The sequence below is a fragment of the Lissotriton vulgaris genome, chromosome 2_1, assembly GCF_964263255.1.
Source record: "Lissotriton vulgaris chromosome 2_1, aLisVul1.2, whole genome shotgun sequence".
In the NCBI taxonomy this organism is placed as follows: Eukaryota; Metazoa; Chordata; class Amphibia; order Caudata; family Salamandridae; genus Lissotriton; species Lissotriton vulgaris.
In genome coordinates this window covers 1,701,158,410-1,701,182,450 of record NC_141687.1, presented here as the reverse complement: position 1 = coordinate 1,701,182,450, position 24,041 = coordinate 1,701,158,410, and positions in this window count along the sequence as shown.

Here is a 24,041-nt window from a genome sequence, read left to right as displayed (position 1 = left end):
CTTATTCTCTTGATTACCCTTTTGGTCTACTTTCTTCAGGCCACCACCCTGATTCTGGTTCTGTTGCTTGACCCTTGTCCTGACCCATCTGTCTGCCTTCTTTCCCAATTCTTGGTTAGAGGTCAATTAAGTGCTGATGCAACAACTGGTTCTGACAATTATTTAAGATTTGCTCTCTCATAATTAGATTATACAATCCTGTGTAATCAGTAACTTTACTTCCCAGTAACCAGCCTTCCAAAGCCTTAGTGGCACAATCAACAAAGTCAGTCCAATCCTGAGCCTGAGTTTTCTGGGTGTCTCTGAACATTAACCTGTACTGTTCAGTTGTTAGGCCAACCCCATCAATCAAGGCACTTTTCAGGACTTGGTAATCATTAGCATCCTCATCTATAACAGTGAGGAGCTTGTCTCTTCCTTTACCTTCAAAGGAGAGCCACAATATAGCTGCCCACTGACTCTGGGGTACCTGCTGTACTTTGCAGGTTCTCTCCAAAGCAGTCATCCATTTGTGGATGTCATCCCCTACCTTAAAGGGGGGCTCTATCTTACTCGGGTTTCTATTATCAAAACTCCTGTCCTTATCTCTAGGGATAATGTTGCTGCCACTAGTGGAATCTAATCCACTCAATTTCTGCTCTCTGGCAAAGGCAAGTTTCTCTTTGGCAAGGGCAAGTTCTTCCCTCTCAATCCTCAGATGCACTTCCCTTATCTTAGCTTCATGCTCTCTTCTCTGAGGGGATGTCATCCCTCTCTGAGAAGATGCCTGAGAGACATGGGTGTGAATAGATCTGATAAAGCCTCTGAAATGAGACCTAACTCGTCTATTCCCAAGGTTAGGCCTGCTTGAGGATGGGTCTGGGGCTCCCCCAGTTCCATTCTCATGCATGCTTAAGTTGGCCCTGGTAAGTCTGTTGACTCTAACCTGACCATGATTTACCTCTCCATCAGATGAGTCCTCATCTTCCTCTACTTCTTTAGTTTCAGGGAGATTGGAGTCCTCCTCTACTGGGGGTATGTTTCCTTCTGTGAGATCAGATGGGCCTGGATTAGAAGCCCTTCTTGCATCATATGTCTCTAAGAGACCTATCAGAAAAGGAATGGTAGGGTTTGAACTCTGTTTTAGTTTCCTGGAGGTACACACTTGTCTCATCTCCTGGAAGCTAAGGGCTGCATATCTTGAAATGACCTGTGGAGGGTCAATTGCCTCAAGGGGAGTCACTGTGTCCTCTCCTGTGGTAGACATGTTTTCTAGTGAGGTGTAAGTGGTGCACTTACCTACACTATGGGTTTTCCTACTGATCCCTTGCTAAGAGTTGTAGTCAGGGTGTGCTACTCCCTTTCTACTACAACAGCTGGTTCAGTAGAACTCGGAGCTTTGTTATATGTACCTATGGTACCTTATGTGGTCTTTCAAATGATATCTCAAGATTATATTTGGTAAAAACAACAGCAAGCTCAAATCCCAACCGCTGCACACCAATGTGAGAAGTTGGCCTGATATATGATGCTCACTAGTTCTAGTGATCACCTTGTATCAGTCCAAACAACCCTTATGGTGATTGGTTGTAAGTCAACCTTATCGACCAGCTATACTAATGGTAGCATGGACAAAGCAGTCTTAGGCTAAACTCTTTTGGGATGTGAAGCCAGCTGTTTTACCACATATAACCCCTTGAATACCAAATGAAATGACACCACACAGGTAGTTATGAAAATAAACAAGATATTTATTAACTAACAAACACCTCTGAACTCTTTATGAGGTCAGAGGGCTAAGCACATGACAAGACTCTTAAGAAAAATACGGTTAAGTTGCACAATCACAATGTTGCCCTGGGGTGCAACAAACCATATACTAAGGGGACTTGTTTGTACAGCCTGACAGAGCGAGAGGAGCGAGGATCACCGGACCTACCCTGATTGTTTCCTGCCACTTGTTCCACTGTTCGCCAGGTCAGCGAGGGAGCGCAGGCTGCGTAGGCTGAACGGGGCTGCGAGCAAAAGTGCAGGGACTCCATTGCCCAGGAGTCCCTGCGAGGCCAATCAGAGTCACCTGGCCAGCTCTCCCCGGAAGCCACGCCCCCAGCGCCTGGACCCTTGAATACTGGCCGTTGCTTGCCCACTGGTGAGACTTGTTTGTACAGCCTGACAGAGCGAGAGGAGCGAGGATCACCGGACCTACCCTGATTGTTTCCTGCCACTTGTTCCACTGTTCGCCGGTCCCGCTTTGCGGGACCCGCTTCACCAGGTCAGCGAGGGAGCGCGGGCTGCGTAGGCTGAACGGGGCTGCGAGCAAAAGTGCAGGGACTCCATTGCCCAGGAGTCCCTGCGAGGCCAATCAGAGTCACCTGGCCAGCTCTCCCTGGAAGCCATGCCCCCAGCGCCTGGACCCTTGAATACTGGCCGTTGCTTGTCCACTGGTGGGACTTGTTTGTACAGCCTGACAGAGCGAGAGGAGCGAGGATCACCGGACCTACCCTGATTGTTTCCTGCCACTTGTTCCACTGTTCGCCAGGTCAGCGAGGGAGCGCGGGCTGCGTAGGCTGAAGGGGGCTGCGAGCAAAAGTGCAGGGACTCCATTGCCCAGGAGTCCCTGCGAGGCCAATCAGAGTCACCTGGCCAGCTCTCCCCGGAAGCCACGCCCCCAGCGCCTGGACCCTTGAATACTGGCCGTTGCTTGCCCACTGGTGGGACTTGTTTGTACAGCCTGACAGAGCGAGAGGAGCGAGGATCACCGGACCTACCCTGATTGTTTCCTGCCACTTGTTCCACTGTTCGCCAGGTCAGCGAGGGAGCGCGGGCTGCGTAGGCTGAACGGGGCTGCGAGCAAAAGTGCAGGGACTCCATTGCCCAGGAGTTCCTGCGAGGCCAATCAGAGTCACCTGGCCAGCTCTCCCCGGAAGCCACGCCCCCAGCGCCTGGACCCTTGAATACTGGCCGTTGTTTGCCCACTGGTGGGACTTGTTTGTACAGCCTGACAGAGCGAGAGGAGCGAGGATCACCGGACCTACCCTGATTGTTTCCTGCCACTTGTTCGACTGTTCGCCGGTCCCGCTTCACCAGGTCAGCGAGGGAGCGCGGGCTGCGAAGGCTGAACGGGGCTGCGAGCAAAAGTGCAGGGACTCCATTGCCCAGGAGTCCCTGCGAGGCCAATCAGAGTCACCTGGCCAGCTCTCCCCGGAAGCCACGCCCCCAGCGCCTGGACCCTTGAATACTGGCTGTTGCTTGCCCACTGGTGGGACTTGTTTGTACAGCCTGACAGAGCGAGAGGAGCGAGGATCACCGGACCTACCCTGATTGTTTCCTGCCACTTGTTCCACTGTTCGCCAGGTCAGCGAGGGAGCGCGGGCTGCGTAGGCTGAACGGGGCTGCGAGCAAAAGTGCAGGGACTCCATTGCCCAGGAGTCCCTGCGAGGCCAATCAGTGTCACCTGGCCAGCTCTCCCCGGAAGCCACGCCCCCAGCGCCTGGACCCTTGAATACTGGCCGTTGCTTGCCCACTGGTGGGACTTGTTTGTACAGCCTGACAGAGCAAGAGGAGCGAGGATCACCGGACCTACCCTGATTGTTTCCTGCCACTTGTTCCACTGTTCGCCGGTCCCGCTTCGCGGGACCCGCTTCACCAGGTCAGCGAGGGAGCGCAGGCTGCGTAGGCTGAACGGGGCTGCGAGCAAAAGTGCAGGGACTCCATTGCCCAGGAGTCCCTGCGAGGCCAATCAGAGTCACCTGGCCAGCTCTCCCCGGAAGCCACGCCCCCAACGCCTACGTTAACAATCGACACTTTCCCCGCGGGACGAAGCGCGGAGCGAAGACCGGGCAAAGAGCGGGCCGTTTTAGGCCGTTAGAGGCCGATTAGGGCTGGGCTGGGCCACCCCCCTAACTCCTAGTTTAAAATAAGCCTCATAACACCTCTTAATTTGCTAGCATGTCTCCTAGAGGAACCAGAAGTAAGACCGCGGCTAAAAAAGGCAACTTACTGGCCCTACAGACAGTTTCATAACAAAGGCAAACTCTTTTATAGAACAGAGTATTTCACTTATTGAACGTAGGGTATCCCAAGACCTTTTAGAGGCTAGAAGATCCTCTATGGGTCACCTGGCAACTGCAAGGACGTTGGTCCCCCATAAGGATCAAAGACAGAGTGAGGGCGGGAATAACAAAAGACAGAGCCTTCCAAACATAGTTGACCTATTGGTCTCGCAACTGTCGCAACTCTCGGAATCCCAACTAACATTAGGGGCGCAACAAACCATATACTAAGGGGACCTGTTTGTACAGCCTGACGGAGCGAGAGGAGGAGGATCACCGGACCTACCCTGATTGTTTTCTGCCACTTGTTCCACTGTTCGCCAGGTCAGCGAGGGAGCGCAGGCTGCGTAGGCTGAAGGGGGCTGCGAGCAAAAGTGCAGGGACTTCATTGCCCAGGAGTCCCTGCGAGGCCAATCAGAGTCACCTGGCCAGCTCTCCCCGGAAGCCACGCCCCCAGCGCCTGGACCCTTGAATACTGGCCGTTGCTTGCCCACTGGTGAGACTTGTTTGTACAGCCTGACAGAGCGAGAGGAGCGAGGATCACCGGACCTACCCTGATTGTTTCCTGCCACTTGTTCCACTGTTCGCCGGTCCCGCTTTGTAGGACCCGCTTCACCAGGTCAGCGAGGGAGCGCGGGCTGCGTAGGCTGAACGGGGCTGCGAGCAAAAGTGCAGGGACTCCATTGCCGAGGAGTCCCTGCGAGGCCAATCAGAGTCACCTGGCCAGCTCTCCCTGGAAGCCATGCCCCCAGCGCCTGGACCCTTGAATACTGGCCGTTGCTTGTCCACTGGTGGGACTTGTTTGTACAGCCTGACAGAGCGAGAGGAGCGAGGATCACCGGACCTACCCTGATTGTTTCCTGCCACTTGTTCCACTGTTCGCCGGTCCCGCTTCACGGGACCCGCTTCACCAGGTCAGCGAGGGAGCGCGGGCTGCGTAGGCTGAACGGGGCTGCGAGCAAAAGTGCAGGGACTCCATTGCCCAGGAGTCCCTGCGAGGCCAATCAGAGTCACCTGGCCAGCTCTCCCCGGAAGCCACGCCCCCAGCGCCTGGACCCTTGAATACTGGCCGTTGCTTGAACACTGGTGGGACTTGTTTGTACAGCCTGACAGAGCGAGAGGAGCGAGGATCACCGGACCTACCCTGATTGTTTCCTGCCACTTGTTCCACTGTTCGCCGGTCCCGCTTCGCGGGACCCGCTTCACCAGGTCAGCGAGGGAGCGCGGGCAGCGTAGGCTGAACGGGGCTGCGAGCAAAAGTGCAGGGACTCCATTGCCCAGGAGTTCCTGCGAGGCCAATCAGAGTCACCTGGCCAGCTCTCCCCGGAAGCCACGCCCCCAGCGCCTGGACCCTTGAATACTGGCCGTTGTTTGCCCACTGGTGGGACTTGTTTGTACAGCCTGACAGAGCGAGAGGAGCGAGGATCACCGGACCTACCCTGATTGTTTCCTGCCACTTGTTCGACTGTTCGCCGGTCCCGCTTCACCAGGTCAGCGAGGGAGCGCGGGCTGCGAAGGCTGAACGGGGCTGCGAGCAAAAGTGCAGGGACTCCATTGCCCAGGAGTCCCTGCGAGGCCAATCAGAGTCACCTGGCCAGCTCTCCCCGGAAGCCACGCCCCCAGCGCCTGGACCCTTGAATACTGGCCGTTGCTTGCCCACTGGTGGGACTTGTTTGTACAGCCTGACAGAGCGAGAGGAGCGAGGATCACCGGACCTACCCTGATTGTTTCCTGCCACTTGTTCCACTGTTCGCCGGTCCCGCTTCGCGGGACCCGCTTCACCAGGTCAGCGAGGGAGCGCGGGCTGCGTAGGCTGAACGGGGCTGCGAGCAAAAGTGCAGGGACTCCATTGCCCAGGAGTTCCTGCGAGGCCAAGCAGAGTCACCTGGCCAGCTCTCCCCGGAAGCCACGCCCCCAGCGCCTGGACCCTTGAATACTGGCCGTTGTTTGCCCACTGGTGGGACTTGTTTGTACAGCCTGACAGAGCGAGAGGAGCGAGGATCACCGGACCTACCCTGATTGTTTCCTGCCACTTGTTCAACTGTTCGCCGGTCCCGCTTCACCAGGTCAGCGAGGGAGCGCGGGCTGCGAAGGCTGAACGGGGCTGCGAGCAAAAGTGCAGGGACTCCATTGCCCAGGAGTCCCTGCGAGGCCAATCAGAGTCACCTGGCCAGCTCTCCCCGGAAGCCACGCCCCCAGCGCCTGGACCCTTGAATACTGGCCGTTGCTTGCCCACTGGTGGGACTTGTTTGTACAGCCTGACAGAGCGAGAGGAGCGAGGATCACCGGACCTACCCTGATTGTTTCCTGCCACTTGTTCCACTGTTCGCCAGGTCAGCGAGGGAGTGCGGGCTGCGTAGGCTGAACGGGGCTGCGAGCAAAAGTGCAGGGACTCCATTGCCCAGGAGTCCCTGCGAGGCCAATCAGTGTCACCTGGCCAGCTCTCCCTGGAAGCCACGCCCCCAGCGCCTGGACCCTTGAATACTGGCCGTTGCTTGCCCACTGGTGGGACTTGTTTGTACAGCCTGACAGAGCGAGAGGAGCGAGGATCACCGGACCTACCCTGATTGTTTCCTGCCACTTGTTCCACTGTTCGCCGGTCCCGCTTCGCGGGACCCGCTTCACCAGGTCAGCGAGGGAGCGCGGGCTGCGTAGGCTGAACGAGGCTGTGAGCAAAAGTGCAGGGACTCCATTGCCCAGGAGTCCCTGCGGGGCCAATCAGAGTCACCTGGCCAGCTCTCCCCGGAAGCCACGCCCCCAACGCCTACGTTAACAATCGACACTTTCCCCGCGCGCGCGGGACGAAGCGCGGAGCGAAGACCGGGCAAAGAGCGGGCCGTTTTAGGCCGTTAGAGGCCGATTAGGGCTGGGCTGGGCCACCCCCCTAACTCCTAGTTTAAAATAAGCCTCATAACACCTCTTAATTTGCTAGCATGTCTCCTAGAGGAACCAGAAGTAAGACCGCGGCTAAAAAAGGCAACTTACTGGCCCTATAGACAGTTTCATAACAAAGGCAAACTCTTTTATAGACCAGAGTATTTCACTTATTGAACGTAGGGTATCCCAAGACCTTTTAGAGGCTAGAAGATCCTCTATGGGTCACCTGGCAACTGCAAGGACGTTGGTCCCCCATAAGGATCAAAGACAGAGTGAGGGCGGGAATAACAAAAGACAGAGCCTTCCAAACATAGTTGACCTATTGGTCTCGCAACTGTCGCAACTCTCGGAATCCCAACTAACATTAGATTTAGATTTAGAAAAAACCCCAGACTTAGTCCCGCACCCCACCCCTGAAGAGGTAAGACAGGCAAGAGGGAGGAGGGAGGGAGCCATAAAGAAGAAGAAACATGTAGCGACAAGCAAAACACCAATAAGTAAACCAACACCACCTATAGCAGAAGAAATAGAGAATACATTTAGTTCCCCTTTGCTGGAAAACCAGAATAGGCATACCGCGATCATACACCATGTACATGATGTTTCACCTTCTACAAACTTAGTGATAGCATCTGAGGTCTCGCCAACAAAGGAACCTGATCATAATTATAACACAGATTTATCAGCAAAAATCGGAGACCTTTTACAACAAACCCTTACACCCATACAAGCCACATTAACAAACTTAGAAAAAGCAATAGCAGAACTCTCAGCTCTGATGAAAACTAAGCATAACCCTAACCGTACCCAAGAGCCACAAAAAGCACAAAAGCCAGTGGCGGCTAAGACGTCCAATCTAACCCTTGTGGCCCAAGTTAAAAGTTCGACCCCTGCACCCACTGTAGCATCTAAGCCCACAAGTACGATAGTGACCAAGAAAAAAGTAGTAGACACCCTACCCGCAAACACTTTATCTGGAAAAAATAATACCCCTTGTGACACCATCAGCACAGCCATGAAAACTAAACAACCCCAAATACATAGAGAGAGGGAGAGACAACAACCGGTCGAAACACGCCCAGTAACCCTTCCGCCAGAAGCGAGCCCATTTGTTGTCATTCTGACCGGCGTTCCAGAACTGGTGGACCAAAAACCTGAACCAAACTGGTCATTAAAAAACAAGATACAACATTGGCTTAGTATAAATCGTCCCCCCCCCCCTATTGCTCTACCAGAATTCTAATGGTTAGAAGAGCTCCATGGGTTGGTCATGGTAGAAAAACAATACAGGGTGACTGTATCTTAATCACCTTTGAAGACCCTAGAATAGTGGAGTACATCTGCTCAGGGGAGGATTTAAATTTAAATGGGGGGATTGGCATAAAGCGCCTCTCTTTCTTTTATCCACCAAGATTCCCGGATGGTCCCTCCCAAAGTGACGGACCCTGGTACACAGTGGGCCCTCGCTACCGGGGAAGAGAAAGGGAAGAGTGGAGAGGGCAAGAACAGCGGAGAAATTACAGAGAACCATCCCGTTGGGAGGGCTGGAATGGAATACCACTATCAACATGTATAGTGGCTTAGAGTGTGTGGACTGACCATCACAGCCAGAAGACCAGGGCCCCCTAATTCCAGATAACCCCCTAACCCCAGATAACCCCTCAACTCCTGATGACCCTGATATTCTTTGTAATTCACAAATCGACAATATCCCCAAGAATGAACCTCCACCTCTGACCATGATCTCCTGGAACATCGCGGGATTACGGCCAAAAGTTGAGGATGGGAGTATCATGCACCTTGTACACAGACACCAAATAGTCTGCCTACAGGAGACATGGTCGCCAATAGAACTTCACCTACTGGGATACAAGACGTACTTTTCTCCTGCACTGGTGGGACAAAAGGGCAGGCCAAAGGGAGGACTAAACATCTACATAGCTAATACCATCCAAAAAATAAAAATAAACACTATTGAACTGGATCACAATTTCCAGATCATTTGTCTCTCCCTACCCAAAAACGAGTCTGTTGTCCTCGTTAATTTCTATAATAATCTCGAGGAACCACAACTCCAGAGAGTGCTGGTATACTTATACGAGAAACTAACTACCCTAAGGCAGAAACGAGGAGCAAAGGGCCCAGCATCTATAATATGGGCAGGGGACTTCAATTTACATTATTGTACCCATCCAGAGGAAAAATGTGCAGCTATGGTGACAGAGGAAGGTAATTCTCTTACTCACTTTTGTCATAATAATATTGGTGGAATAATGAACAATCTTCTATCAGATCTGGACCTCCAAGTAGTAAACACCCCAGATGGTAGAACTAAATCTCTAGAACCAACTTATGTGGGAAGAGGATTTAATACAACGGTTGACTATATTTTAATATCGGCTAGCTTACAAACTAGAGTTAACCATTTTGAAGTCATACCCAACACTTTGAGTGATCATTCAATCCTCAAATTGGAAATGAACTTAATCCACCAACAATCCCTACCTTTGACAATAGCTAATGCACTGAGCCAGGATAATATAAATCTGGGCCAATTAAATGGGTACACAATAAAGTGGGGGAAGATAAACCCCGGGGAACTTACCAAAGAGCTGATAAAATCGGCATATCCTCAAATCAAGAAATGTTTAGACATAATGACAGAAGATGAGGAACTCCTTAGCAACTTCTCACAAATCATGAAAAAAATCAAATCCCTACTCACAGCAAAACATAAAACTGGCCCCCATCGAAATAAAGGATGGTTCAATCATGAATGCACTCAGGCTCACTCCAAGCTTAAAATAGCACTAAATAAAGACGAAAGAGATCCTCACATCATATCTACACTAAGAAAGGAATACTTTGCTATTAGAAAAAAGAGAAAGGCGGAGTTAAAGCAAGCTCTGTGGGATGAACTCCACTCCAGCGCTCAAGCAAAAAATAGCCAAGCATTCTGGAGAGTAGTGAGAGCCCCATTTTTGGTTGATGAAAAAACTCCAAAAATCGAAGTTGCCATAGATGAGTCAGAATGGGTATCACATTTCTCAAAAATATTCCAAAATCAAACAATAGAACAGGAAATTGAAGGTAGAAATTTAGCAGTCCCATCTTACCCCATCCAAATAGACTTTGAAATCTCCGAGGTCCTTCTGGCCCTAAAATCAAGCAAAAACGGAAAAGCTGCAGGACCGGACGGAGTCCCGGTAGACTTTTTTAAGCATAACACAGATCTCTGGGCCCCTATTATCACTAGGGTATGGATGGCCAGCCAGGGGTGGCATAATACATGCTGCGGCCCCTGGTAGGCCTTGGGTTCACTTATGCCCTGGGTACCTTTGGTACACTGTACAAGGACTTACAAGAGTGACCCAATACCAATTGGTAAATGCACCTAAGGTACATGGATGTCAGTTTAGAGAGAGAACAGCTAGGCTGTGGGTCTGAATAGCAGGCCCACAGCCAGGGAAAGTCGTAAACCAGTGAAGCAAAAAGCAAAAATCGGGGGTGACCATAGGATTGCAGACCCTACTCTCCTACAGAAAGGGTCCCAGTTTCAGAAGTAGGCAGTGGTTGCTATTCCAGCTACTTTCTAATTCAAAGACGAACAAAGGGTTGTTGTCCATTTTAGATCTTCGGGCCGTCAATCTCTTCCTCAAAAAGGAGAAATTCAAGATGCTCACTCTAGCTCCGGTCTTGTCTGCCCTGGACCAGGAAGACTGAATGGTAGCGTTGGACCTGCAGGATGCGTATTTTCACATCCCATCCTGCCAGGCCACAGGCATTACTTGCGGTTAAAGGAAGGCTGTGAGCACTTTCAGTTTTCCGTGCTCCCCTTCGGCCTTACCAGTGCCCCTCAGGTGTTCACCTAGGTGATGGCGTTGGTTGCAGCTCATCTACCCAGGTTAGGGGTGTCAGTCTTCCCCTACCTCGCCGACTGGCTGTTGAAGGCATCCTCGCCCCAGGCTGTCGTCTCCCACCTTCAGACTATGGCGGACCTTCTGCATTCGCTGGGGTTCTCTATAAACGTGCAGAAGGAACTGAGAGAGCTCTGCAGTAGTGGTGGTGACCACAATTGTGTCAATGGCAGATCCCTCACCCTTCCCCAACCAGAGCTCACAATAGTAACAGATGCATCACTTCTGGGATGGGGCGGCCATCTGGGAGAGGTGGCGATCAGGGGACACTGGTCTCCAGCTGAATCGGGCTCCAAATAAATTTGTTGGAACTCCAAGAGATTTGATTGGCATTGAAGGCATTTCTTCCCTCTGTCAAGGGGAAGCTAGTGCAGGTGTTCACGGACAACACCACCACCATGTGGTAATGCAACTATCAGGGTGGGGTCGTGGACCCTTTGTCGAGAAGCCCTGCGTCTCTGGACACGGCTGGAACACCAGAGCATAACCCTGATGGTTGAACACCTGGCAGGTTCTTTGAACTCCAGGGTTGACTAACTCAGTTGTTGATGCCTAGTGGAACATAAATGGTGTCTCTATTAGGAGGTGACACAAGGTCTCTTTCAACAGTGAGGATACCTTGGTTCTATTTGTTCACCTCGAAGAAAACACGCAGTATCAGCAATACTGCACGCTGGAGATTCCAAGGCGACTATCGCTCAGCGATGCATTTCATTGCGAGTGGAGCTCCGACCTTTCCGCCCATATCACTCCTGTCGAAAGTTCTGAAAAAGATCCGGAGCGACTAGGCCCAAGTCATTCTTGTGGCTCCGGAATGGGTGACAAGAGTCTGGTATTCAGAGCTTCTAAAAATGAGCATCGATTCTCCAATCAGACTACCCCTTCGGGAGGATCTTCTGTTGCAGCAGCGGGGGGGGGGGTTCTCCACCTGAACCTTTCAACTCTGTGCCTCCATCCATGGAGATTGAGCGGCTGCAGTTGATAACTTTTGACATTCCTCCCGAAGTTTGTAATGTTATTCAGTTGGCCCTCCACTAAGACGGTATACGCCTGCACTAGGCAGATAAATGTTTATTATACTCTACAGAAAAGGTATTTCTGCTTCTCTTTTGTGAGAAATGCAAAAAGATCAATTGATGGACAGAAAGCAGAACAATGTCATACATTCACCCCAGAACACAGATCTGGTCCTAAATCCATAGTTTTTTGCTCACCATGCCATTCCAGTTTGGACCCAGCCATATGCAAATCAGTCTTGACCCTGCACCCAATGGGAACAGTCCAGCCCGAACTGCCAGGCCAGCTCCTCCCTGGACTGGAAACAAGCATCCTAGCACCGGTTTCGGGCTTTCAGCCCTCATCAGCCAGGAGGCACAGGGTCAGACTGATTTGCATATGGCAATGTCTGAACTGGTGTGGCAGAGTGAGCTAAAGAATAATGATGGATTAAAACTAGATCATTTGACTGGGGGTGAGTGCTTGCAATGTTCAGCACTCCGTCCATCACCCCCTTTGGTTTTGCTTTGTTCGCCCTAAATTGGCAGGGTATGCCCAGACGTGGGTCCCTTGCTCACTTTGCCACTGGATTCAGGCTTGCCTGGCTGATGACGGCTGAATAGCCGGAAACAGGTCCCAGGATGCTTGTTTCTGGTCCAGGGAAGACATGGCTTGGCAGTTCGGGCTGGACTGTTCCCATGAGGCACAGAGTCAGACTGATTTGCATATGGCCATGTCTGAACTGGGGTGGCAGAGTGAGCTAAAGAATAATGATCGATTAAAACCAGATCATTTGACTGGGGGTGAGTGCTTGCAATGTTCAACACTCCGTCCATCATCCCTTTTGGTTTTGCTTTGTTCGCCCTAAGTTGGCAGGGTATGCCCCAACGTGGGTCCCTTGCTCACTTTGCCACTGGATTCAAGCTAGTCTGGCTGATGAAGGCTGATTAGCCAGAAACCGGTCCCGGGATGCTTGTTTCTGGTCCAGGGAAAACATGGCTTGGTAGTTCGGGCTGGACTGTTCCCATGAGGCACAGGGTCAGACTGATCTGCATATGGCCATGTCTGAACAGGGGTGGCAGAGTGCGCTAAAGAATGATGATGGATTAAACCCAGATCATTTGACTGGGGGTGAGTGCTTGCAATGTTCAACTGATGTGTTTTATCTAGGAACCCGATTCAATATTGTGACTTTATGCCCCTATACGGCTATAATCAATAATATCCCTATAATGGCATAATAATCAGATCCATATTTCAGTAAATCGCCCTTGCAGTCCAAGGCACGGCAAAAGCTACTTCCTTGGATTCCTAGAGAGCACACCGAGTTCTTTCGACACACCAAACCTCTAGCAACCTGGGAAAGCCCCGCTTGCTTTGTTTTGATTTGTAATAGAACTCCTGCGAGCACTGTAAGAACGGCCAGTTCTTAGTGACATCTTTATTGACGTCTTATGTCCAAACCTTACGTCAAACTTGGCACCTTTCAGGTATTAATATACCAACGTTGCCTTAAGCAAACACACGGTGGTGATTCTGGAGCAGAGCAGCTAATCTACTTTCCGAGAGCCCAGCAGAAGCGAGAAGCCCACGGACGCTGCCCCTCCTCTTTGACGCGCTGAGAAAGACGCTGTCTTTTCTCCTGCCGAGAAAATCCAGCTCCGGCGTTTCCAGCCTACCCTTGCGGGTGACTGGAATATCGAGTCCTGAGAGTGAGATATAAGACCTCCTACATTCTATTCCCAAGGTACAGTGCTGACTAAACCCTTAGAGAAAATTCTTGAACAGATCCTTGGCAACAAACCTACTTAACTTAAACTGCTACTTACTTACTCCTTCCCACGTATTAGGCTTAGGTCGGGTACACCGGGGTAGGCGTAGTTTAGAAGCACCAGTTGAGCACGTTAGCCTATGTATATATGTATATATATTTTATCCATTTTAAAGTGTCTTATGACTAAGAAACCATATCAATGCTTTTACAGTATTATTTCCTAATACTCCTTTTACTGTACGTACTTTACTTCACATTAAGTATTGCAATTGTGGCAATTCATTTCTCTTGCATGAGAAGGAAGACTGCTCAATAAATATTACCTTTTATTGAAAACACCCGTCTCTCTATTCTCTGCACCCTGGTGAAATTAAATATGCACATCTGACTGAGTGAAATAGCTGTCTATTGTTTCACACGACTCTAGAGATGGACTCTTATTCTGAGGGAGCAAAGTTGTCATGTTTATGCGGTTGTCGGAAGCTGAATCCCTTCTTGTCTGAGCCAGGGAAGCTGATCACTTCCTATTCATTCAAAAAAGTTTCCAATGACCTCTGAGCTAGCTGGAGCAAATCTAAATTAAGTCTAACATAGTCAGTAGAGACCTAGAAGACCTCAGTCCTACGTCTACACTGCTGTTTATGTTATTCCAATGCGCAGGGCCTATAGGGAAAATAGGAACTACACTACATGGCGCCCTACGTTTGGTAAGGCGATAAAACTAACGCAAGACGTTAGAGTAACTGTTGTGCTTTTTCACACAGACCCTTTCTCCCGTAAATACTCCAATAGACGTCTGGAGTGGGTGAAAGGTTAAAATCCGTCGGAACTTAGTAGGAGGAGATTCCTATGTAGAGTTTTTGGTATAGTCAACGTTGAAGGATACAATGTTCCAAAATATTGTGCACCTAATCTTTTGTCTCCTTGAAACCTGATCTGCAACAAAAACCTTTCTGACATTAAAATGCCAGATAGTGAAGACGAAAGGGAAGCTGCTAGATGAGCAGCCCGACTAATAGAGGAAGACACGAGTCTCCTACAGAGTGACCGGAATGCTATCCTCATTCCGGTCAACATAAGAAAAACTATAACTTTAAAACTTATAGAAAACGGACTAACATCACGTGGTGGTACAGTCATTTTCGTGATAGAGGCACACGAATATCGGCAGACAGAGGTATTCTATTCATGGATAAACTTTCCAGCGGCAAACGCTAAAACACACGAATTCCACTATTACAAAATAGAGGAACCACCGGAAGAATATACACCTTTCGAGGATATTGAAATACCACTAAATTACCAAGAGCACCTGCTCTTGTTTAAAGGCGCCCTAAAACATAATGATCACATCACCAGGCTCGGTCCACTAGGTAGACCAGGAGCAACGTGGCCGGTTCTAGCCAGCTACACACCACATCCAGACATTGATAAAATGTCAAGAGAAGAACTTTTAGCAAAGCTAAAATTACTAATTTAAAATTCACAGACAGTTAGTCCAATATGTAATGCGGACTGCAACAGTCCAACCAGCTGTTAATATTCCACAGCTAACCCCTCATCAGGGGAACACAAATAAAATTACACCACAGAACATACAATCGTGTCTAGGAAAAACACCTGCAAAACGGGAACAAATTCCATTCTGGCTAGCACAGAAAATAACTCAAATAGAGGCAGTATTCCCGAATACTACCCCTATTGAGAAACACAGAATTCTGACTATCTGCCTTCCAATGGGGGTCGCACCACATGTGGAGGACTGTGACTTGGGGCACAGTCTTTGCTTCCATTTACACAAAAACACATGGTTTTCCGTCTCTGGCAGTAATATCAGATGTGCTAAAACAAATTCAGAATGAATACGGTCCAGAACCTGCTTTAACTCTTGGTATGAAATTACTGAAAGACTTCAAGCAGGTCTCGGCTATATTACTAGCCAACATAAAAGGAGAAGCAGCATCTGTGGCGATCCACCAAAAATTGAAAGAAACAGATAGAACAGATCAACCAATTGAGCTTGCCAGAATCATAGAAAAATGCTATGAAGAACTAGGTAGAGATAGTTTGGGTGGGAAACCAGTAAAACCCCAACTACTTGAAAATCCTGAAAAGATATTTATTAAAAATAATCTAAACACTCCTAAAAAGAGCTGGGATGGAAATAAACAATCCACTCCCAACGAAAAAGGTTTCCAGTCCAGAGGAAGCTCTCCTCAGCGGAGAGAAAGAGCTCCGAGCCGAGAAAACCAGTCTCCCCAAAGGGAGCCCTCTGAAAAAAGATACAACCTTAGAAATAGGGATAATTTGAAAAAGCCTGATAGATATCAAGATATTGATACACGTCCCTCTCGATCTTTTTCGCAGAAATCGGAAAGAAGAGGGCGGTCAGAACAAAGGGAAGAGCACGCCAAGTCCAAAGACAAGGAACCTGCTCAAAGTAAAAAAGTACAATTTCCCAGAAAGAAGGTAGCCAGTATTAAAGTAATCAAACATGCTGAGAATACTGAGGACACAGCTGAAAAACGGAGAGTGGGCACAGACAATGCTAGACAGCGCAGCAGAAATCAGCATAGCTCGCAAGATCCTGATGGATCATCTGGAGACAGTGGACACGAATGAATGCATTCAAGTGGAAACTGCAGATACCAGAGTTAGCGAACCTCATAAGATATACGAAATAACATTGCCTATAGAGGGAGATAAGACTAGGAAAATAAGGGGTCTATTTTGGGATAACCTCTCAAAAGGCTATGACATCCTGTTAGCCGAAAAAGACTGGCCACCAGAGTTTGTCAGGGAGTGCCCTCATGGCGAAGAAATGATTATACCTGCCTTCTCAAATCATATTCCAATTCACAGAAAATATATATATATGCAAAAAAATGGGCAGTAGCTCAAGCACCTGCATTATATAAGAATCATGTAGGATGGGATGAGGACTCTCCTCCTCACAAAATCCAGTTAAAATGTCAACCTACTGCACAAAGGCAGTACCTGATTAAGCAAGAAGCTAAAAACAGATCAGGGAGATTTTAGATCAACTTAAATACCAAGGTGTGATTGAAACATGCACCTCTCAAATGAACAATCCTTTGTTTCCTGTCTCCAAACCAGACGTCTAGTCTTGGACTACAGACACCTTAACTCATGTTGCAAAACATTTGCGGTACAAAATTTGCACAGTGCGGCACTAATGAATAACATAGTTCGCAAAAAATACAAAACAACATTAGACATTTCTAATGGATTCTTTTGTCAAAATATTGCACCGGAAAGCAGGTACTTGACCGCTTTCTCAATAATGGGGTCACAGAAAAATTTCTGTAACTCCCACAGGGATTCAAGAATAGCCCAGAATTATTCTCAGCCAGAGTAACAGAGTTACTACTAATGTATGATGATGAGGCATTATCTTACGTCGATGACATCTATCTCACAGACGACGACTTGGATACTCACTTGAATAGAGTGAACACCATAATACTTGGGTTCGCAGCAGAGGGTTACAAATTCAACTTTAAAAAGTCACGAATTGCCCATCTAACTGTCCTATTCTTAGGATATGATTTATCAAGTGAAGGCAAAAGCCTAGCAGACAACTTCTTAGAGAAGTGTGCTGTAAACCAAGCACCAAAAACGCTGAAGAACTTACAATCGATTCTAGGCTTCCTGAATTTCGGAAGAACTTACAATATAAATTATGCAGAGAGGGTTAAACCTCTCTACGAATTAATAAAACCTGATTTCAAACCTATAAATTGGACTCAAAAACACACAGAAATTTTGAGATCACTGCAAACAGACATGTTAGCTAAAACAAAATTAGAAACACGTGACAATACACGCAACCAGGTAATCCAAGTAATCCCAGGAAGATGCGGATTCACGTACCTGACCTCTAATGACGGAGAAATGGTACCAATAGCTTACAAATCCCATTTGTACACAAAAACAGAAAAAACATTCAGTCTTAACAGAAAATACTGTGAAGGCGGTTCAGACGGCTATAGCAAAAGAAAGAGCCCTAGCCCAAGGCAAAAGAATAACTGTTTTCACAGCAGAATCAGCCTTCGAGGCCCTATTCAGCCCAGTAAATCTAAAAACAGTGGCACTAGATCCAAAATGGATACAGTGGGAAAATTCTCTTGATACAGAAAAAGTAACATACTATTATGTCCCGAACATGAAAAAACTGAATGATTTGAAATATGAAGAAGAATATCCTCTGCCAATCGAAATTCTGCCTCTCCAACAGTACTCTTGTATAATCTATACAGACAGATTTGTACAGCATTACAATGTAGATGATGAATCCTACAACGCAGCCTGCGCGATTGTTAAAGGTCGCTGGCTCTGCGGTAAATTCAGACCGAAAATAACAAAAACTGAATCACTGAGAAACTGTTCGGCTCAGCGAGCTGAAATCAGATCTTTAAAGATGGCGCTTGAAAATGCCGAACGTGAATTCCCGACACTAATAGTGTGCGATTCGCATTTCTGCGTCAAATCTTACAATAATGATTTGCAGAACTGGGTTCAAAACGATTACAAAGATGACACAGGTGGCACAATCAAGCATAAAATGCTTTGGGAACAAGTAGTTCTTTTACAGAAAGAACTACAAAAGACTCACGTGATACACACTCTGAGTCATCAACGTTATGGCGTTCACGTTGCAGGAAATTCATTGGCTAATACAGCCACAGCGGAAGCAACTAAACCGGCTTCCGTAGCCACAAAAAAGCGTTCAGAAAAATACATAGACGGGGAAACTATGCTGGCGGTAAAAACGTCTTGAAAAGGCAACTGTGCAGCACTACCCGTGAACTATCCACTCAATTATACATACGTAATAGACGCAAACTCCGTTCCTTTTGCTCGAATCCCTGGAGTGGGGGATAGAGTGATTCCAAACACGAACCGGAGAGTCTTATTAATAGCAGACGCACACATGGGTGAAGGTCCAAGGCACAAACAGATGAAGGAATCACTGACAGAATTACAATTAGAATATTGGTGGCCGAGGATGAGCCTGCAACATTATAAATTTGCGAAGAGCTGTCCAGACTGCAACAGAGACCGCAGTAACGAGCCAACCGGAGTATTGCCATGGCCATTTCTGTAGTTCGCATAAGGCTATCTATACATAAAATCCAGCGTCCTATTAATTCCTTTTAAGACTAAATTCACTTAAAAATGTGGCCCCAGCGCTCGGCTGATGCCAGAACTGTTATAAAAGATTTGCGAGTCTTTATCGGCACATACGCAATTGCCATGCTTCATTCTGACCATGGTCCTGCTTTTAGCTCTCGAGCTTATAAGGAGGCCATGACCAGCATGGGCATTGGATTGCGGTACTCTTGTCCCTTCCATCCTGAGGGAAACGAGGTTGTGGAAAGAAATTACCGAGACATAAAGCAATCTATAACGGCAAAGGTATTAGGTTCGGGTGATGGGTGGGTCCAGCATTTAACAAGTGTCCAACGTAGTCTTAAAAATCTGCCAAGAAATTCTCTAAAAGGTTTTAGCCCGTACGAACTATTGTTCGGAACTAGAATGTATGTTCAGGACTTAGATAGTCATGCTTCAGTGGTAGAAGATAAGAAAAAATGCGTTGACATCAAAGATCGTTTGGCTGTTTTACAGGACTTAAATGAAACAAGAAAAGCCCTGAGCAACATAAAGTTAAAACAGCAGCCAACAACCACTGAAGACACACCACCTGTCCCAGCAAGACCTGTCTAGATTCCAAAGATTGGGGATCTGGTCAGAGAGAAAATATCGGTGAAGAAGGAATTTGGGCCTTCTTACAGAAAAGTAGTACCTGTCTTAGCAATCAACGGAACAAGATCAGTTGTACTACCGCCCCTTGCTGGTAAAAAGGAGAACCGAGTTGTATCCATCAACCTTTTAAAACCACAATCATGTGGCAATAATAAGTAGTAGGCCCAGTGGACTCCCAAGAAATAGCAGAATACCAAAATTTGCTACAATCCAAGAGGTTCAAACTGTGAGACTAATCACATTTGATAAACCTGCAGTGAATAAAAAAGGACTATGCAGCAATGCCATGGAACTTGTGCCTCTTCAAACCCAAATTGAAACAGTTCGTCAAGAAACACCAGTCTACAATGATGTAGCATCAGAATGTGCTAATGAAACGCAATTTGAAAAAACAATTCCAACAATTGACAGAACTGCATCTGGCTACTTCATCAATTTCGATAACTTTTCTGAAGATCAAAGCGACCCTGAAGTAACGCCAGCAACAAAGACTTTTAAAGACAAAGCAACAGAACTCTTTCATCAACTCAAAGAAACTTATCTCATTTCTCCATGGTTAGAATTTTGGGTTGTGCTAGGTGTATTTTTCCTCCTGCTTTGGCTCATCATGGTACTTTGTTTGGGAAAATTCATTGAGGGAAAATACAGTACAATGAACACAGCAAGTCAGAACACCAACTTAGTTCTGAAGCCACACAAGTCATCTCACATCGAGAAAAGAGAACTATCATCAGTGAATGTCACAGCCATTCCAATACCCAGCGGGGTAGTTTGGGACAAAACAGATTACGAAATATATGGACCGGTCAAACTCTTGAAATATCCTCATCAGTTTAAACCAAGTACATTCTCTGATGATTGGGACTTTGAAAGCATAAATAATATGATGTCAGATTTATTAATGTCAGCAAAATTTACAGAACATGATTATTTGCAAGGTTCATCGAATTATGAACAGATGTATTGCTATACCCACTATGCAGACCAATATTTGCATAAATCTGCTCAACCTAGAAATGTTTTTAAATATAATCAATGGAAACATTGTGCAACTCCACCTAAAAGCAGTTCGAAAAGATTCTATGAGAAATTCCAATACTTCTCAGGATTTAACACAAGTGATGCAGAAACATTTTATTATAAACTGTTAGATAAAACAGGGACAAAAACCATGCTGACAAATACTAAATTGATCTATTCGGAAACATTTTATGAAAAAATTATTACATTTGGTTTTGATTTCTGGAAAAACAACATTGAAACAAAAAACATCTGGGGTATAAAAGAATGGCAGGTACAAGGCCTAGAAGCATTATTTCGAGCTTGCATGATCCCAGAACAAATAATGTTCTTGAATGACACCATTCAACAAACTACCTGTTTTAGCCTAGCCAAAATCAAAGACTTACACAAACCGTCTATTCCAAAGCCAATACCTGATAACACAACCACGGATATTGAGATAGACGTATCCCAAATTTTACATCAAAATAGAGCACATCCTGATTGGAAAAAGAGGTTAATCTGGCCAACAGACACAAAATAAATGTCAAGATAGATTCCTGAACAAAACACAGGGGTTAAAAATGACCAGACCAGACCCTAGATACTCCCAGAGACAACATCCAGGGATAGTAACAACATACATTGTAGGGAAACTATGCCTTGAATGGCTACAAACATCCACACTGGCAGAAATTAAGCAACACTTGTCTTTACTTAAAGATGGTGCTGACTTGCGCGATTTCATAATGGGACCAGGCAAACAGCGTCAGAAACGTTTCATAGCGGCCAGTATATACGCTGCTTACAACGAGGCATGGAAAGTGACTCAAATTGAGACAGCAGAGAAAATACGAGCAATTGATCGTATTAATTTGGAAAAATCACTTTCTGTTGTGGACAATGGGTTAATGACTCTGTCCTCCAGAATATATTCACTGGATAGTATTGTATCATCTGCTATAGATATAATAGATCAGGACTTGCTAATGTTACAACATGGTCAGTCCCAATTACGTTCTATTGTACAGCTAGGCTGGACGTTGCAAAACCTGCATTCAGGCTATGTGCCTTGGCGTTTAATCAACACAACATCATTGTTCTCTATCTTTAACCTTACTGATAAACAAATCAGTTTGGCACAGAAAGGAGCAGACTATACGATTCTGAGCATTGAAAAACTTGAGAGATTACCATTGACAATGTCAGAAAGACCTGTCACTGAATGGATAATACATGGAATAATCACAATTCCGATAACAACTTTCCAATTTAAAAAATGCCAAGAGTATATATCAGCAGGCCAGTATGAAAGGTTAGGTAAAGGGTACATTAAGTCATCATGGAAATTACCTTATACACACACATGTTATAGTGACAAAAACCAGAATGTATTTCTTAGGGGTAATAATTGTAAACAATCACTAAGTGGTATACTTCTGTGCCAAGGTATTATTTACATGGGGCCTGTGAGGGGACTTCAAATAACCTTTCATGCCACCAGCACGGCACACCTGCAACACAGATAAAGCCATTCTTTAGACAACTTGCTAACAGGAGTTACGTTCTAATAACGGACTACAGCTGTTGTGGCATGGTGCCAGGGAAAGCATATCTCGTAAGCGTTAGTTCCATGGTCACTTGCTGTATGCAAGCATTGTATCCAAACGGCCCTGGAGAATCAGAGGCGACGATTTGGCCTCCGTTGAATATCTCTTCTATACGAATTGATACTTTAAGCAGAATGAAGTCTGTGCTTTTACAGACAACAGTGCCTATCACGTCATCAAAAGAAACGTATGATCTACAAGTTGCAAGGACAACGGCAGAGATACATACACTTTTATCAACTAATTGCCCCGTGCATTTCGTAGAAATGCTAAGCCAAATCCTAAATATGTCAGATGCCAGTGGTATCGCAAATGTATTTAAGACAATTTTTTCGGGAAGGTTAACACCCTTCGAAGCAGTCCTGGGCATCTTTCCCAATTTTGTCCATTCGGTTTTTGGTGGCCTACCACTACTTTTGGGACTCGTAGCAGGAATCTTATTTTTGACTCCTCTGCTCCGATATGGCAAGCCAAAATGCAGACATGACTCCAGCAACAATGGAAGAAACGATCCTAGCAATACGCTACCGGGACCACATAACTAAAGTCCTTGGTTTAGCCCGGCTAAGAGATCTGAATATGACCTGGTTTCTATCATTCAGACCTATTTGGCAGAACTGCATCTTACCTGTGCTTCGATGTATGCTATGCGGAGAAGAATGCGTGTTAGACACCTGTCTTACACTACAATCAGCAGTACCAATGGATATCGATACTTTGCTAAGTCCTATAACGGCTCATGCATCGTGTTGTCCCCAGCGGTTACCAATCCTGATGACGGCATTCGTTGAGACTTCTCCACTACGATTAGGTGGTGGCAGTGAAGCAAGAAATGAGAGCAACATCACCCAGGTACGACCTTCTGTGAGCATTGCTTATCCTGAGATCGATGATAGCAATCATTCTCACGACTGCACCGTTGCAGCATTTTCAAACTTGGTCGAACTTTCACCTGAAGCTGTAGACTGTTTTTTTGCGCATCTATCTGAAGTAAGGTTCTCCACTGAACCAAAAGAATAACGTTTAAGCAATCCGGCACACAGCGTTCCCCTGAACTCTGAATTCGGCCTTCAGCTTTGAAAAACAAAAGCTACTGAAAACATTTGGAACTATTTTTTCCTCGTAATTGTTTTTTTTCCAAAAATTCCAAAATATTTACCCTTTTTTTTTGGCACATGTACTCTGCTTACAGTAGGACTATTCATAAAGAACAGAGCTTCTATTTTTAGTAATTCTAGAGACCATATATTACCTCAGACTCTAGCACACTTACAAGTAATCTCATTTATGTGATGAAATAGTCTCAACCTTCTTTTCTGTAATTAAGAGACATTTCATGTGTAATTTTCGCAAATCGTTCAGCTAAAGATATATGCAAATTTTTTTTTTTGAATGATTACACTGCTTAAAAACGTACAGTACCTATAATGTTCCGTGTATTTCGCATACACCATTTCGAATGCAAAATGTATTTTGGGGTGGGTTGGAATACACATGCATCTTTATTGCTTAGTTTTTAGTAATTGATGGACATAAAACCGTGGAGTGGGTGATGTGTTTTATCTAGGAACCCGATTCAATATTGTGACTTTATGCCCCTATACGGCTATAATCAATAATATCCCTATAATGGCATAATAATCAGATCCATATTTCAGTAAATCGCCCTTGCAGTCCAAGGCATGGCAAAAGCTACTTCCTTGGATTCCTAGAGAGCACGCCGAGTTCTTTTGACACACCAAACCTCCAGCAACTTGGGAAAGCCCCGCTTGCTTTGTTTTGATTTGTAATAGAACTCCTGCGAGCACTGTAAGAACGGCCAGTTCTTAGTGACATCTTTATTGACGTCTTATGTCCAAACCTTACGTCAAACTCGGCACCTTTCAGGTATAAATATACCAACGTTGCCTTAAGCAAACACACGGTGGTGATTCTGGAGCAGAGCAGCTAATCTAATTTCCGAGAGCCCAGCAGAAGCGAGAAGCCTACGGACGCTACCCCTCCTCTTTGACGCGCTGAGAAAGACGCTGTCTTTTTTCCTGCCGAG